This window comes from Molossus molossus, unplaced genomic scaffold, assembly GCF_014108415.1.
Source record: "Molossus molossus isolate mMolMol1 unplaced genomic scaffold, mMolMol1.p scaffold_m16_p_3, whole genome shotgun sequence".
Lineage (NCBI taxonomy): Eukaryota > Metazoa > Chordata > Mammalia > Chiroptera > Molossidae > Molossus > Molossus molossus.
In genome coordinates, this window is record NW_023425366.1 from 86,679,231 (window position 1) to 86,695,731 (window position 16,501).

Here is a 16,501-nt window from a genome sequence, read left to right on the forward strand (position 1 = left end):
TCTTTAAAATCTGCAAGGTGTGTATACATACAAGTGTGTGATTCTCAGCACAGTTGTGTTCCTCTCAGTTTATTCATCATATCTCCTGATAATACATTAACTTGGGGGAATATGAGCAGGCATTTGTGCTCGCAATTACAGCCCCACTCAGTTTCAAGATTATTTAACAGGCTCCTAACCTGTTCTCAGTGCTTCCGCAGAAGTTTCCCTGGGCTCCAGGTTACCTGGAGTCCATCTCACCACAGTCTGCCGTAACTGGTCCCTAGTTCCCTCATGGGTTTTCAGGAAGCCCTTTTTGATCAGTCAGCTTGGCAGTCAAGTGACTAAGGTCAGTCAAGTGCCAGGAAAGAGGTCGGCCTGCAGGCTGTCCGCCAGCGCATTGTGCCAACAGGCTGGCGTGCAGAACCTCCAAGGATCTCATGGTCAGCATCGCCCAACCTGCTAGGGGTTACGGCTCTTCGGGAAGACAAAAAGTAGAGACTTCCCCGAGAAAGAATGGGACCAATACCGGGCAGAATATTTATCATTGAAAAGTTCAGTTGTTCCGTGGTGGTGACTTATTAATATCCTCTTCAATCATCAGAAAGCCCAGTGGTATTATAGAAGCTGCCACACCGTGCAGTGTCCTCGGAGTTTTAACCGCACATACAATAGCTTGCGTAGGAGCAGTCATTGCGAAGCGTTTCTGTAGTCTTCTCCCCTGCCCCAGCCCTTGCTTCGCAGAGGGAATGGAGAGGCAAGCACGCAGTGGTTCGGCTCTGATGCAAGGCAGGACATTTGGTGCTGCTGACCTTGATGTCACGTATTCTGTAGAAGGTATAGCCTTTGCTCAGGGACTCCAGACTCTGATGTGATGATGTCTCCTTTTAGTAGTCAGCCATGGAGTGAGGTGTGCTGACGAGGGCTAAAAGTGGACAATCCAGTTAGTGATCTGTGCCCTGCCGTCCCCTCTATAGTGGATGTCACTGATAACCTGGTATTGCCTGATGTCCCCAGCTCTGGAAGCTTATGTATATTTGGGCCTTTTCTTCCTCACTTCTGACAGTTTCATCAGACTGAATAGCACACCTTTCTTGTCCCCTAATTATGGTGCCATGGGACAATGAGGATAACGTGGATGATTGAATTCCCTGCTCCTGGCTGTTGGTAATCCCAGAAGTAGCCAAGAAGTGGATGAGTGAAAGAGAAAGCAAGTAGGGCCAGAAACTCCCAGGACCTGGTGAGTTCATTTCAGAATAATGCAGGGTCGCTGGGTTTGCTGCAGCCTGTTAACACTTCCGTCTGTGTGAGAAAGATGCTAACCACTTTGGAAGCTGTGGAAACGGCGTGGTGTATACCTCTCTCCGTTTAGTGGAGTGTGCCTCACGTGTAGTGTCAACTGAATTATTTAAAAAATCAGATTGTTATGTGTACCTGTAATATTTAAGGAAGATCTGGAGCGAGAAGACTTTTTGACTCTCTGTAACAATGCAAGTAGAATCACCATGATTTAGAGTTAGAAGCAACTTGATAGGCCCTTCATCTAACCTCTTCACTTTGGAGGAGAGGAGCTGAGGTCCAGATTGGTGATATCCAGGCCCTTTCTAACCCCCCTGGTGCCTGTTTGGCAAACAAGAAATTTTGCAAATGTAGGTTTTGACATCCTGGGTCCTTGCATGAGAGCTTCAAGCAGGACTGATCTGTTTACATAGATGCCACTCACTACATTTTGGGGGAAATTTAATGGAATGGTTGAACATGCGGAGATGTCCTATTTCACCCTCTCCTGCATGTACCTGAGCAGAGTAGGAGATGAACATTGTGATATCAACTTGAACTCTGCAAATAGAGCCTACTAGATCCCTGGCTTTGAAAGTGGTAGACCAAGTGAGAGGCAATTAAACAGTGAGCTCACTTGTTTTCATTCCTTTAGGAGCATCATTCAGGAAAATTGGCCATTGAGGGTGCTGGCCGGGAAGGTGTGCAGGTGTGTGGGCGGGGAGGGAGTCTGCATTCAGACGCCGGGCATGCCGTTGCAGGACAGATGCGCATCCCACAGCCTCATTGCCCCCAGTACCTCAGGCCCAGCGTGTTCTGGGGGTCAGAACCCATTCTTTTTCAGGAAATGCCTGTGGGGCTGCAGCCCACTGCTCCCCCAGCCTCAGACCAAGATATTTAAAACAGTAAAAACAACTGCTTAAAGCTTATTCAAAAGGCTTAAGAACCTTGAGGAGAGTTGTTAGAGCTGTCGTGTGTCCTGAGTGACTAGCTGCTGAGTGGGCAGTAAATGGCTGAGGGGTACTGGTGCCGATCTGGGCTCCGTAAGACTGTGCAAAGCCTGTGTTATTAGGCGGGTACCTTGTGGTATGTATGGTTTTAAAGTTGTATGGGGGTTTGTGTTTGTGTATATAGTATTATCTATGGGCTCATGTTGAAATACACTTGTAGTGACAAACAAAATTTAATTTTTTTTTTTTTTTCCTCACCCGAGGACATTTTTCCATTTTTTGTTCAGGTAGAGTGGAAGGGAGAGAGAGGAGAGAAACATCAATGTGAAGGGACACATCGAGTGGCTGCCACCCGCACGACCAACCAGGGCCGGGGACAAACTGCAACCGAGGTACGTGCCCTTAGCGGGAACCGAACCCAGGTCTCTCTGAACCGCAGGCTGACGCTCCAACCACTGAGCCAAACCGGCCAGGGCGAGCCTGGCTTTAAAGAGCTCATCTGCTAAGGGATGAGAACACATCCTGAGTATTCGATAAGTATATAATGGGAATGAGGGAGGTGGGGGGGGGGAGGGGGGCGGGAGGCAGAGATGACTGTCCCAGCTGGGAGCATGTGCCTGGTCTCCTGAGGAAGGGAGACTTTCATCATCTCAACTGGCACACACCTTCAAGCCCCAGCTGCCAGCACTTTCCTACCTGGTCTCCTCCCCTGTCATCTCCGACCCCTCCCTGTGGCATCACACAAAATCAGCACTGTGCATGAGGGTGACAAGTGACTACAGGCAGGAAATTTAATCTAGCTCTCCATCCTGCATAGAAGCTTTGGCCAGTCTGAGAAGTAGAGGATTTTTCTCTCCTCCTTCTCGCCTCCACTTGCTCTCCCCCGTGTTTTTCCTTCCTGTGACAGGAACATGTGTCTGAGAAGACTGCTGATGCTTCAGTAAGTAATGGCTTAGGTCTGACACAGTGTGGACTCTGAGGGCTTCAGTCTTATGCGTGTCAAGTAGGATTTGGGCCACACGAGTAAGCCGAGCCAGTCTGAGGTGGTAAGCAGTTCTCACACCCATGAAAGTATACCAGGTGGCTCGTTCCTTGTGAGAACCAATGAGATAATGCTTGTCCCTCAGTGCTGTAGAAAGAAGGAGGCTTGTAATCACACCCGAAGATCAAACCCGCCCATGGCCTGCCTACGCTATCACCCCGATTAGGAAGTACTCACTCCACGTCCTGTGGAAAGCAGCCCAGGTAAAGCCATTTGATACGAGTGAAGTATGAGTGCCCTGACTGTTCTTATCGTGAAGCGCTTGCAAAACCCTTCTCACCTTCCAAGGGTTAAAGTTAGAATTAAATCAGTTACGAAACAGCTAGAATGAAAATGCACCCCTCCCTGATATCACAAGTCTAAACGTGGTTCTTCAGAGAAGGAGATAATTAAAGAAGGGTTTTCTCGGGAGAGTTTTCAAAGAGGTAGACTTCAGGGGCAAGTAGCACCTACTGAAAGGGAAGATTTGGGAAACCAGAATAGCAAAGGATGTGGAGGAAGGGGGCCATTTGGCAGGTTTTGAAATTTCAAGGGAACCATGAGGTAGAAATATAAGTGGGAGCGATGGGGAGTTGGAGGAGGTGGGAGACACGGAATGGGATTCGGGCCTGATGCAGAGCCCCCAAGGGAAGGGGTAGACATGGGGAGAGAGCGGAAAGAAGTAGTAAGGAAATAACTAAAGTTAAAACCAAACCAAACCAAAAAAGTGTGCAGAACCAAAGAGGCGAGCAGCAGCATAACTAGGATAACGGATCAGAAGTTTCGGCAGTTTGTTTGTTTGATTCTGCATTTCTCCAGAGGCCTGACGGTGCAGTGGTCCCCAGAGCAGGGTGCAGACTTGGAGTCCATGAGCAGTGCTGTTCGCAGGGCCCAGGAGCTCTGGTTCCCAGGCAGGATTACCCCAGACCCGTAAACAAGGACGAGCCACTGAGGAATGCTGCCGCTTAACTTCCAGCTCTAGATGGGGGCCAGTCAGAAGCCAGGGCTGAGTTGTGTTGGCTTGGATATCTAGTGACTGTCTGACTGGGCTAGACAAATGATTTCCTCAAAAAGCTTGCAAACGGAAGATGATGAATTAGAAAAGCAGTAATGCCAGCCTGTGGGCATCATTTCAAAGCTGTCAGCTGAATGGATTGTGCCATCCGTTTTTTGGAAGGCCAGTGGCACCTTTGGTGAATGGCTATTGGAGTAGAAGGCCAGCTCGCCCTCCTATGAAGCTGAACCTAGCTTCTGGGGGGCACTCGTTAACAAGTCTGATGGTAAGCAGGCTCACTGAAGGATTTCGGGCTGAAGGTTTTTTATGGGGAAGGCTGGTTTAAATTATTTGGCTCACTCAACCATAGCTCTGACTTGATCAAGCTGATAACCTTAGAAGTACTGGAGCGATTACTGGTTGTTGCTATCTATCCCAGCATGCTCTGGGGTTGCCCTCTGTGCATGTGGTTAAGTCTTGGGGGATGAGAAGTGTTCTTGTTTCTCTCAGCAGTGGAACTTGAGCTTGTTTCAACATGTATGAGGGTTAATCAGGTAAATTATGCTGTTGGGAGAGGCAGCTGAGCTGAAGCCTGACACAGCCCTCAGGGTTGCTGGGGAAAGGGTCATTCTTAAAATCCTTAATTGATTTACTTTCTTTCCAAAGATGGGTTCTTAATGTAACACTATGGTGTTAGACCTGTTGATTAGACCAGCTGATCAAGTTTACATTTACATTAGTCCTCTGCACATTTGTTTCTTTAAAACTCAGATGGCCCTTCCTTTACAGCGGTTCTCAACCTCTGGGTCGTGACCCCTTTGGGGCTCGAATGACCCTTTCACAGGGGTCGCTAAGACCATCAGAAGACACATATTTCCGATGGTCTTAGGAACCGAGACACCGCTCCTCTGTCTCCAGGCGGGTCCTTCCACATGCAGATCCGCCCACATACAACAGGAGGAACTGTATTAAAGGGTCCCGGCATTAGGAAGGTTGAGAACCACTGCTTTAAAAGATAATTGGACCACGTTAAAAGAAGAAAGGACTAAATCAGTGTTGCTGGGACATTCTAGCCTCCAGGCATGTTTGTAAGTGGAGATGTGGAATGTCAGTTGCACTGTTGACCGCGGAGGGTGGGAGGGGAGAGCTATGCTGCTTGGCAGGGTGTGCGGGAAGATCACAGAACGTAGCAGCAGCAAGTTGCCTCCTAAAGCAGTGTTGCCTGCCCTTTGCTCTTTCCCCTCCATGGCTTCCTCTGTCCCTGTTCTGTGAAATAGTCAAACCTGTTTTCATTGTATATCTTTAGTTAGCCAGATTTTTTTCTTCAGTGTTCGATGCTGTTTTTCAGTCCATGAATGACTCAATTGACTCAATGTAGGCAGCTACTAAACTTGGCAGTTTGTTGCCTTCTTCGTGCCCCTGGACAGGAAGTGTCAGTATAGATATGACTAACCAGTTTCCAGGCTTAAAAATAAAGCGGGGGATTTCTGGACAGAATAGGCCTTTGTCACTCATTTCAACATGTCCATTAAGTGTGAAGCTCAAAGCCAACCACTTTGGTTTCTCATTTTTTCCAGACCATCACTTTACCTGAAATTTTCTATTATACAAATTGAAACTTATTTTATGGTGGTGTTGGTGTGTGTGTGTGTGTGTTTAATGGAATAAGAGGGTATTTGAATAGTCGTGAGAATCAGGTAGAGTCAGTATTCTCTCCTTATTGCTTCTTTTATGTTTAGTTCCATATATATATTTATTTAATTAATTTTTTTAGCCTCTCCCAGGGGTATTTAAAAATATATATTTTTATTGATGGATTGATTTTAGAGAGGAAAGGAGAGAGAGAGAGAAAACATTGATGAGAGAGAGCATCAATTGGCCGCCTCTTGCATGCCCCCCCACCGGGGATCAGGCCCACGACCTAGGCATGTGTCCTGACAGGGAATGGAACTAGCGACCTCTTGGTGCATGGGTCGACATTCAACCAGTGAGCTACACCGCTGGACTCAAGGGCATTTTTCCCATTGATTTTTAGGGAGAGTAGGGGGAGGGAGAAAGAAAGAGAAACATCAATGTGAGAGAGACACATTGATTGGTTGCATCCTGCATGACCCGACCAGGGACAAACTGCAACTGAGGTACGTGCCCTTGACCGGAATCAAACCCGTGACTCATTGGTCCATGGCCGACGCTCTAACCTCTGAGCCTAACCAGCTAGGGCTGGCAATTTTTTTGGTAAGCTCCTTTTAAATCATCTCCCTCCTGAGGTGGGTGACGGGGAAGTAACCTTCACTTGCCTGCGTAGCACCTTAAACCCCAGGTAGTAGGAATATGCTTGGACACCTGCATGCACTGTGTGATGTGTCTTCTTGAATCTAACGCCCACTGGAGTAGCATTTCCCCCCCCCCCAAAAAAGTTACTTCCAGTCAGTCTAGTAATCCTCAGATCATGTTTTTGTCAGGTAGCCCTTTAACAACTCATGAAGAATTACACTATTTTGACAGATACCAAATGTTTTGGGCATCTTGTGGCCTATAAGCTATTGGTTCCAGGACTTCAAAGATAATTTTATATTTTATTTTTTCTTGCCGTCTTCCTAAAGAATGTAATTTTCCCTCCCTTAGTAAAACTGGTTTTTCTCTCCTTTCTTTTTCTAAGCAGCTTTTTTTTTTTTGTCTTAAAGACTTAAGAACTCTTAACACCACATTTTGTGGAAGCGCTAAAGTAGACACAGCCTTTATGAGATGAGAATGTCTCTAACAATGTCAAAAAGGGCTTTCTCTTTCTGAATACTTAACTCTGCGCAAGTTTTTGTCTTTGAGCTTTTGTGTGTTTTTCAGATAAGGAATTGTGCCAAGGAATGATGATTTAAAATACAAAATGCATGCAGATATTTTTGGTTTGGGTTAGGGTAAAAGTAATGATTCTTTGGGACAACTAGGCTTCCTTTGCCAAATTTAGAAATAAATCATAAATGTGTAAAGAACAGGATTGGTTACTATACTTGGGTGGAATGTGTCTGTGGCTATGAAATGCTTGTTCTTCTGTGCTCCTTATTGTGTCCTCTGTTCTCAAGATCAGGGCAGAACGGTAGACTAGCCTCTACTATGCTTTGCATTAGAGCTTGATAAAAATCTGGTCTTTTGTAAATATAGCAATCCTGTGCCCCAAATACCCTCTACTTGTTCCAGTAGGATGCTTTCATGGGAAAAAGAGAACTGTTTATAAATGCCTGACTTTCGCTGAATGAAATGATTCCCTGATCTAAAATGTTAATCTCCTGTATCTTTGTAGTGATCAAGACTCTTGTAGTTTTTATGGTGATGGGCACATGGTAGGGAAACAGAAAATGCTTCACAACCAGTGAAGTGTGAGGATAGACATAGGTAAAACTATTTTGCAGAATTAAAGTCTTTGCTGTTTTTATGAGATTCGTGGATCATCCCAAAGATCAATTGTTGATGATCCAATATCTGGCCTTGCTGCCTGTTTTTTATCTGTTTGTTTTGTTTTCCCTGTCTGGTTTTTGGGTACTGGAGGGTAATGTACTCACTAAGTGACTGTACCATCCATGGTGTCAACAGTCAGCTAAAACCAAGGTGGACATTCAGAATAGACCCATCTGCTCTTGGAGGCCATGTGGGTGATATTCGGTCTCCTAGCCAGCGCTTTGAATCACAATGATTAGGCCTAAGCTAAGTCCACACCCACAGGAGGGCTTTAACCAGACCAGGTCTGCCCAGAGTTAGAAACTGGAGAGTTGTCTTTCAAGTTTGGGTCAGGCTGGCCTTTATTCTCAGAAGACTTCTGGCACATCTTGTGGGGCAATGGAAAAGGGGGTGTTTTAGGTGTGACCCTTACATTTGAAATACCTGCTTCTTCCCCCACTAGCTGTTTTGCTTGTTTTCCCACAAAAGCATGTCCCTTTTCAGTTCACTGGAATTGTGCATCTGTGGTTTTCCTGGGTTCCAGCCACTGGGTCACGGATTATCCCGAAGAAGCTTATTACCATCAAGTCTAGTCTAATATAAAAAGCAATTTTTAAGAGTAAGATTAGAGAAGAAAAAGCTGTTACTGGATTGGGAGACGGAGGACCAGTGAGTGAATGCAAATGTAGAGCTCTTTAGGCTGAGTAAGGGAGGCTGTTAAACCCAGTTTAATGCTTTTATTTACTAAAATCCCAGTTTTCATTTGTCAGTGTATACCTAGAAGATGAGAAATGGACTTTATCAGACTTGGACAGCAAATCAAAGGCCTCAGCCCTCTTTAACCATGAACATACATACCTTGAAGTCCAATCAATAATGGGTAATAAAGACAAGCTACTGGTCAAAATGATCTCAGTTGTACCTGGAAAGAAAATCTTGCTTCTAAGACCAGAAGGGCCCAAAGTATTGGCCTTTCTAAGCTTGGGCAGCTGTTTGGCATTGAGCCCGGAGACAAAGGAACAACAGTTACTAAGACCTCTGCTGACCCAACACCAGACTCCAGCCAGGGTTCTAGGCATCTCAGCTACCCAGAATGATTTAAAAATATATATGTTAAAATGTTTCAGATGCATCACCCTCCATCAGAATGCAATGAGCCGTAAGTCAGCTCAAGAAAAGATGACCCAACTCCTGACCCTTTGATACTTTACTAGATGCCATTAAAACCTTGAAGAGCTGAGAGAGTTTTAAGGCCTTCATTTGGAACCTGGTCTCTTAATCCAAGAATTCTGTAGCTTCCTTTTTATGTGTGCCTGTATCTAAAATTGCTCTATATTGTGATAATACCGACTTAATGGAAGAAAAATGATGTGAGACATCTGCTATTCAAGAATCTAATTTTTTTGGATGTTGACTAGAGTCTCTAAACATTCATTTAAACATGGTTTCTAAATTTTGATGGGTGTGGTGTGGTATATGGTTTTATTTAATTCTGTAGGATGTAGTGAAAAAAGAGTTTATTTTGATTCATGAACAGGGAAAATATGGCAGAATTCATTCCGAATATTTGCTGGAGACTGTGCCCTACATTGGAATGTGGGTGGGGTTCTGGCATTTGTGTATTTGTATGTTTCAGGAAAATAAAGGTACAGAGAAGCACTTGTTTATTGCCTATATAAAGACTAACTGTACAGCTGACAGCTTAAAAATACTGTATGAGACGATATTTCATGTCCAGCGGCAACATCTGTTTCTGTCATTCCAAGATCCACAAGTGGCATTAAAGACAGATCATGCTGAAAACGGAAGAGAAAAAAATACCTTCTTTTTGGCAAATCCATTAACTTCTCTCACCATCCTTTCCAAAAAAGGAGTAGACTGAATGGCACAAATGGAAAATTACCAAGAGATTAGTTCAAGGGGTAAAGTGTTCCTTTAGGGTAGATTTAATTTTCAGATTTAGAAACTGACTCAAATCATACATCCTAAAAACTTGGTTCATCTTTTTCCTAAGCACGTACAACTTATGCATCGTCTTGCATTTTAGAGATAAATTCAGTATTATTTCCCTCAGGTGTCTTCTGCCTTTTGTAGCAAGAAGAACATTAGAAATCATATGAAGAAGAAAATTTCAATAAAGTAGGTGGTCTTTATCCACAAAAACATTATTTTAATTGAAGGTTCTGTCATCTATCAAGAACGTAATATAAAATACCCACTGTTTTTGATCAGTAACATTTCTCAGGAACAAAGATATGACCATTAACCAGGCTAATCATTTGACTCAGTAAAATTATATTCCTGGCCTTACCAATGAGCACCAGGGCACCATGTGTTCAGATCTTATAAGGCTTTTAGAAAATGAATCTAGATACCTTAAAAGTACAAATTGACCATTATAAATTGCCTCCTAATACTTTACAAAAATGTTAGTTAATACTGCTCTTATTTATTTAAGGAGATCTTTGTCCTATGTCTCCTTACCGAACTGACCCTGATAATGTGAACTGGTTCTTCTTAGGCATGAATGACATTTGGGTTATCACAGAAACAACTCAGCCCCTTTGTCCACTCCCAGAAACAAAACCTAGACACTATGTCCACCCCTTCCCAATCTGCTAGGCACACTTACTGCGCTTTAAAACAAAATCTGCCCTAAGTAGGGGGTGGCTTTTACTTAGCACACCAAGAATGGCTCCCCAGTAGTAATTATTGTTGCTATTACATTCCTTACGGTATATACCCCCAAATGTAAGAAAGTGCAAAGAGATGCAGATATTTATCCCTGCGCCTTTTACCGTGTTGATCATTCTATCTACTGGGCCATTTAGAAACTGGTTCATTTCAGTTCATTTAGAAACTGGTGTGGAATTTTTAAAAGTCACTTCAAAACTCCTCACCAGGATGTCAAGGCAGGCATGCGCCAGGAGCCCGAGCAGGTGTCAGGTAATGCAGAGCCTCCACCAGACCAGGCTGTGCAGGGTGGGAGAGCCGGCCCTGCCCTGGCGGAGTTCTCATTCTGGAGGAGACGGCAGGCGTGCACATAAGGATGCACACGCCAGGGGAGTGCAGCATCGTTTAGAGTGGTTCAGGAAGGGCTGTCTGTGGCTGAGACAGGTGAGGTAGAACGTTGAGGAGGGTGGCATTGACGAGGAGGAAGCTTTGGAAAGGAGGGCCGCGTGGTACCATTGGTGGTGGTACAGCAAATGATTGTAGGAGGCCCCAGTCCTAGCGTTAAATCCTCTTCAATCACGTAGCGAGAAGATTAGTCCTTTTTTTAGTGTCTTTGGAATACTTTGCGTCATTCGGGGAGAACGCTTGTGTTTGTGGCTGACTTTTGCCACCTTGTTCTTAGTGGCTCCCTCCTTCTGTGCCACGCAGGTCGACATGGGGCTCATAGCCTTTGGCAGGCAACAGTATCTGGCTAGAAACAAATAGTATTGGGGATTTTTTTTTCTCCTTGAATGTATTTTTATTATTTAAAAATTTTTAAATGATTCTTATAATTATGATATATTTAGGGGAGTAATACCAGTTTCCATTCACATAGAGTATATAGTTTTCTTTTAAAACGAAATTATGGGTTTTTTTTTATCCTCATTCGAGGACATTTTTCCATTTTTTGTACAGACAGAGTGGGAGGGGGAGAGAGGAAGAGAGAGAGAGGGAAACATCGATGTGAAAGGGACACATCGAGTGGCTGCCACCCGCACGACCAACCAGGGCCGGGGACAAATTGCAACCGAGGTACATGCCCTTAGCAGGAACCGAACCTGGGTCTCTCCGGACCGCAGGCGGACGCTCTAACCGCTGAGCCAAACCGTCCAGGGCCAAAATTATGTTTTTTAATAAAACGATGTTAAGTAATCATGGGAAAATAAAATACAGATAGTAAGTAGACGACAAAGGCAAGTCCTGCTAGTGGTACAAAAAGGACAGGGGATCAGGATGTTGTTCAAGTAGATACAGGGTATTGTTTGGGTGAGAGAGATTTCAGCAAAAATCCTGGGGTGGAAAATGAAAAGCATTTTGAGGGAAAGTTGAGTCAAGAAGTTGGTGGACGCCAAGAGATCTGTTGGACAGTCAGAGCTAGGAAGCCATCTGGCTTAGCTTGATTGGCAGCCAGGGGAACAGAGGGCCGGCCTTAGCTTGTGGAGTCACCGCTGAAGTCAACCCATGGTGCTCTGAAAAGTGATTCAGAACGCGCTGAGCCCCTGATCATGTAAAGTAGGGGTGGGTTAGGCATATGTCTTGGGTGGTTTTCTGGCCCCTGTAAGCATGTTGCCAGGTGGTATATTGGAGAGGGCCCGTTTCTACCCCGGCCTCCCTTCTAGTGTTGCCAGCTCCTTTTTCTTGAAAAGCTGGAAATGCAAATGTTTATGTCACTGCTTCCAGCTTATACATTTTTTTTTTTATTCATTACAAAAACAAAAACCTTGAAGTATTGTGAGGTTCCATTTTTGAGGTGATGAGAATGTTCTGAAATTAGATGGTGGTGATGCCTTGTGCCTATAATAAAAATTATTGAAGTGTGCACTTTTAAAATGGTTACAGCGGTGACTATTACCCAAATTCTTTCTAAATTTTAAAAAGAAAAAATCATTATGGAGGCCCAACCAAAACGTATTGCCAACCAAAAGTTTGTCAGCTCTGTTTTAAATGGAGGAAGGACTGCTTGTAATTTTGATAATCTCCACATAAAGTACCTTTCATAGGGGAGCCAATGCATACCAGAAGGAGTCAATGGGGGTCACACTGTGACCCTGAATTAACCTTTGGGCCTCTGTGGTTCTCATGGTTTCTTCCATCTCTAAAAATAGGACTGGTACTAGAAACGGTGAGAAGTGGCATGGAGGCTTTGATTCCGGAATTAAATGAAGGGGTGAAGAAACAAAACTACGAAAAGGTGGGGGCTGCCAAAGTGTTTCAGAGAAGTGATTTATTTTGTTGTTATTTGGCAACTGGTCGTAAAATTGATCTGTTATGTTGTTTGCCAAAGTTTATCTTAGCCAAATATCTACCATTAGGGAAGTAATCCATCTCCAAGACAGCAAGTTAATATATTTAGGAAAACGTTTTTCAGTTCTTACAAGAGAACGACTATAATGGTCTCTTTAGTTATTTTCTTTACCCAAAAAATGAGTTTAATGTATCAAGGATGTGTCATCAGCACCAAAGGATTACAATTATTTTAACAAACTATTTGTCTTTATGGTTCTTGGGGACTTGATTATTTTAAATTCTAAATTCAACTTAAGTTAGCCAGTTTCCTTGAGGGCAAAATCTAGAACTTAAGATTTTACATTATATCCCAACTTAATCCTCAACATTTTCATTCTTAACAAACTAGCAAAGAAAGGTGGAATGTATGCCTTTTTAAGTTTCCAGTTTTTATGAATTAATTCTTTTTGCCCTGGCTGTTAGGTCAGTTGGTTAGAGTGTCATCCAGATACATCAGGGTTGCAGGTTTGATCCGTGGTCAGGGCACATACAAGAATCACCTGATGAATGCATAAATAAGTGGAACAACACATCATTCTCTCTCTCTCCCGCCCGCCCTCCCTCCCTCCCTTTCTCCTTCCTATTCTCCCCATCCCCCTCTCACTAAAATCAACAAAATAAAACATGCACTTTAAAAATATTTTTTAAAATAGAGAGAAAGGAAGGGAGAGGGAGAGAGAAATAGAAACATCAATGAGAAATCACTGATCGGCTGCCTCCTGCACACGCCTTAGTGGGGATCGAGCTCTCCAGAAACCGGGGCATGTGCCCTGACCAGCAGTGGAACCAGCGACCTCTTGGTGCATATCGGGATGGTCTCAACCCACTGAGTCATACTGGTGGGGCAAAACATGCCCTTTTTAACCTTTTTTTTTTTTTCCAATCCTCACTCGAGGACATTTTTCCATTTTTTGTTCAGATAGAGTGGGAACGAGAGAGAGGAAGAGAGAGAGAAACATCAACGTGAAGGGGACACATCAAGTGGCTGCCTCCTTTGGGGCTGGGGACAAACCGCAACTGAGGCAGGTGCCCTTAGCGAGAACTGAACCTGGGTCTCTCTGGACCACAGGCCGACGCTCTAACCGCTGAGCCAAACCAGCCAGGGCGTCCTTTTTAATCTTAAAAAAGCAACATCTATCATAGGAACAGAATTATCTTATTATCTCTTCAGAGTATGGGTTATACAGTAATTCTTACCAATTCCAAATGTTATCAAGAGATTATTATTTTTTGGATGCCTATCTTTAGTTATGAATTAACTCATTTAGAATAAACATTTTCCAAAGGATTACATTGGAATATTCATAGGTTAGGTAAGAGAGTATTTGAGATATGATACCTAATTAATAGTAATATAATTTATTTATAGTCTTTTATTTTGCTTGTGTCTTATAAAAATATTATTTATTTTGTATCCTCCTCCTTATAATTTCTGCACCCTCTAAAGGACCTGTGAATATTTTTAATCCAGCAGATAAAGATTAATTGAACACTCATTATGGCAACAGATAAATAATAAATTGTAACCAGTCCCAAGGGTTTTACTTTCAGGGAAAATGGAAACAAATGAATATAATATAAAGCAGTTTGCAAGAAGTATTAGAGACAGGATAGAATATTTCTGACTGAACTAGCCAATAAAGGCTACGTGGAAGAGGTGGTATTTGGGAAGGACTGTGAGGGAATGAATAGAATTTCACCCAAGATGGCTCCCCCTTTCTTCCTTCACATCTCTGCTGAAACAAATACCTTCTTTTCAGAAAGGCCTTCCATGACCCGCGATAAAACAGTAAAGTTTCCCTCCCCTTCCCCACCATCCTCTCTTACTCTTTCCCAACACACACACACACCACGCACATACACACCTTATTTTTCTCCTAGCCCCTGCCACTATTTGACATTGTTTTACATGTTTGCTTATATTTTAGATCTCCCTCTACTAGAATCTGTGCTTTTGGAGAGCAGGCACTTTGTCTGGCACACAGTAGATGCTCAGTAAAAATGTGTTGACTGAATGACTGACTGACTAGGGGAAGGCATTTCTGCTCTGAGTCTGTTACAGGCAGAGCCACACTGGTGTGGAAAAGTGAAGGTCACCTTTCCACCAGGATCTTTATAAATATGGCAAATTTAACACCTCTCTGTGACCCAGTTCACACACGTAGGAATAAGGTGCCCAAACGTAGCTTCCTGAAGTCTGTGACTAAATAACAAGTGTTATAAAAACAAATCATTATCGCTCTTAACCTTCCCACCATTTCCCCCAATGAAAACCCTCCTTAGAATCTCACTGGCTGTGTGTAATTTATGTTTAAATTATTTCTGAAATCAGTAAGACTCATACACATCCTTTGCTTTCTGACATACAGGTCCAATGATGGGCAGAATTTCTAACTCCTGACTAGCCAACAAGAGTTCTATAGATTGGCTCTGAAGAGTAGTGACAGGTATTTCTGTAAGGAAGGCGTTGCCCACACCAGTGCCTCCAGAGCCGGGAATGAACATACATGTGTGAAGAGGGCCAGGGAGGGCTTGTGGTGAACTGCAAAGGGTAGTCTCCTCCCAAAGGGGGCAGCCACATGTAGCCTGCTGGGGTTTGTCCAGGGGCTGATCCTAGAGTTTCAGAGCTTCAATGTGTCTTGATACTCAGTGAGATTATTTACTTTAAGCCCCAGCCGATCCCATCTTACCATTTACCTTCCTTTAGTGGGATCTAGCCTCTAGGACTTGGACATAGCTATAAAATGCATGACTAGCTTAATTTTTAATGCAGTTATTGAGGAAAGGTTTTGACAAGAATGTTTGGCGGCTGTGCCAAGAGGCATATTTGAGAAATGCCCAAATGGAGGCGATGAGGTTACTGCTCCCAAAATATTTAAAAAGACCGGTTTGGGATCTTTGCATGGATGGTTCCCGAGCATTTGCTGTTGCAGTTGAGTTAGCTAAATATGGTCACTTCTCCACACAAAAGCGGCTGTTTTTTCCATATGTTTTGGCAAAGGGCAGGGGAAGAAAGCAGTAGACAAAAAAGAAAGAAAGAAAAGAAAAGGCATGTCTTCTATATAGTTTACACTTCTTTAAAACAAAAAGTAGTTCACATCCCACATGTAAGGCTGTTTGTTCATGGAGCAGAAGTAAGTTCATTTGTTAAGCTTTAAATATATGGAATTGAATTGACTTCCTGACACATCTTCATGAGTTTCTGTAAAAAAAAAAAAAAAAATTGCAAAAACATATATGCATAACCCATAGGCAAGGACAACAGGAAAGTGATGGCCAGAGGAAGGGGGTGGGGCTGGGTGGAGGTGGGCAAAGGGAGGGAAATGGGGACCTCTGTGATAGCGTCAGCAGTAAAAATAGTTAAAAATATATTTGATGGGCCCTGGCCGGTTTGGCTCAGCAGTTAGAGCGTCGGCCTGCGGTCCTGAGAGACCCGGGTTTGGTTCCCGCTAAGGGCATGTACCTCGGTTGCAGTTTGTCCCCGGCCCTGGTCGGTTGTGCGGGTGGCAGCCACTCGATGTGTCCCTTTCACATCGATGTTTCTCTCTCTCTCTCTCTCTCTGTTCCTCTCTCTCCCTCCCACTCTACCTGAACAAAAAATGGAAAAATTTCCTCGGGTGAGGATAAAAAATATCTATCTATATATATATCTATCTATCTAACTATATATATATATATATATATATATATATATATATTTTTTGATGGGTTTCATGGAGACATATTAGAGAATTATAGTTTGGTCTACTCCATGCTAGCTGGAGCATACATGTTAACACTTTGAAGAATACAGAGCTGAATGGACATGGTACCTGAGTTGTCCAAAATCATAATCAAGTAAGACAGGGC

The 16,501-nt window shown here is 43.5% G+C and overlaps 1 protein-coding gene across 3 annotated transcripts in view; it reads left to right on the top strand.

Annotated features, from left to right (window-relative positions):
- TNFAIP8 (TNF alpha induced protein 8) overlaps positions 1 to 16,501 on the top strand; it is a 106,708-nt gene that overhangs the window by 76,855 nt on the left and 13,352 nt on the right. Inside the window, exon 1 of one of the 3 annotated variants that reach the window (XM_036278582.1) lies at positions 2,897 to 3,452. The exons of the other annotated variants lie outside the window; for them this stretch is intronic. The gene's annotated coding sequence lies outside the window, so the exon portion shown is untranslated. Of the gene's footprint in view, positions 1 to 2,896; positions 3,453 to 16,501 lie in introns of those variants that run through there. 3 annotated transcript variants of the gene reach the window in all.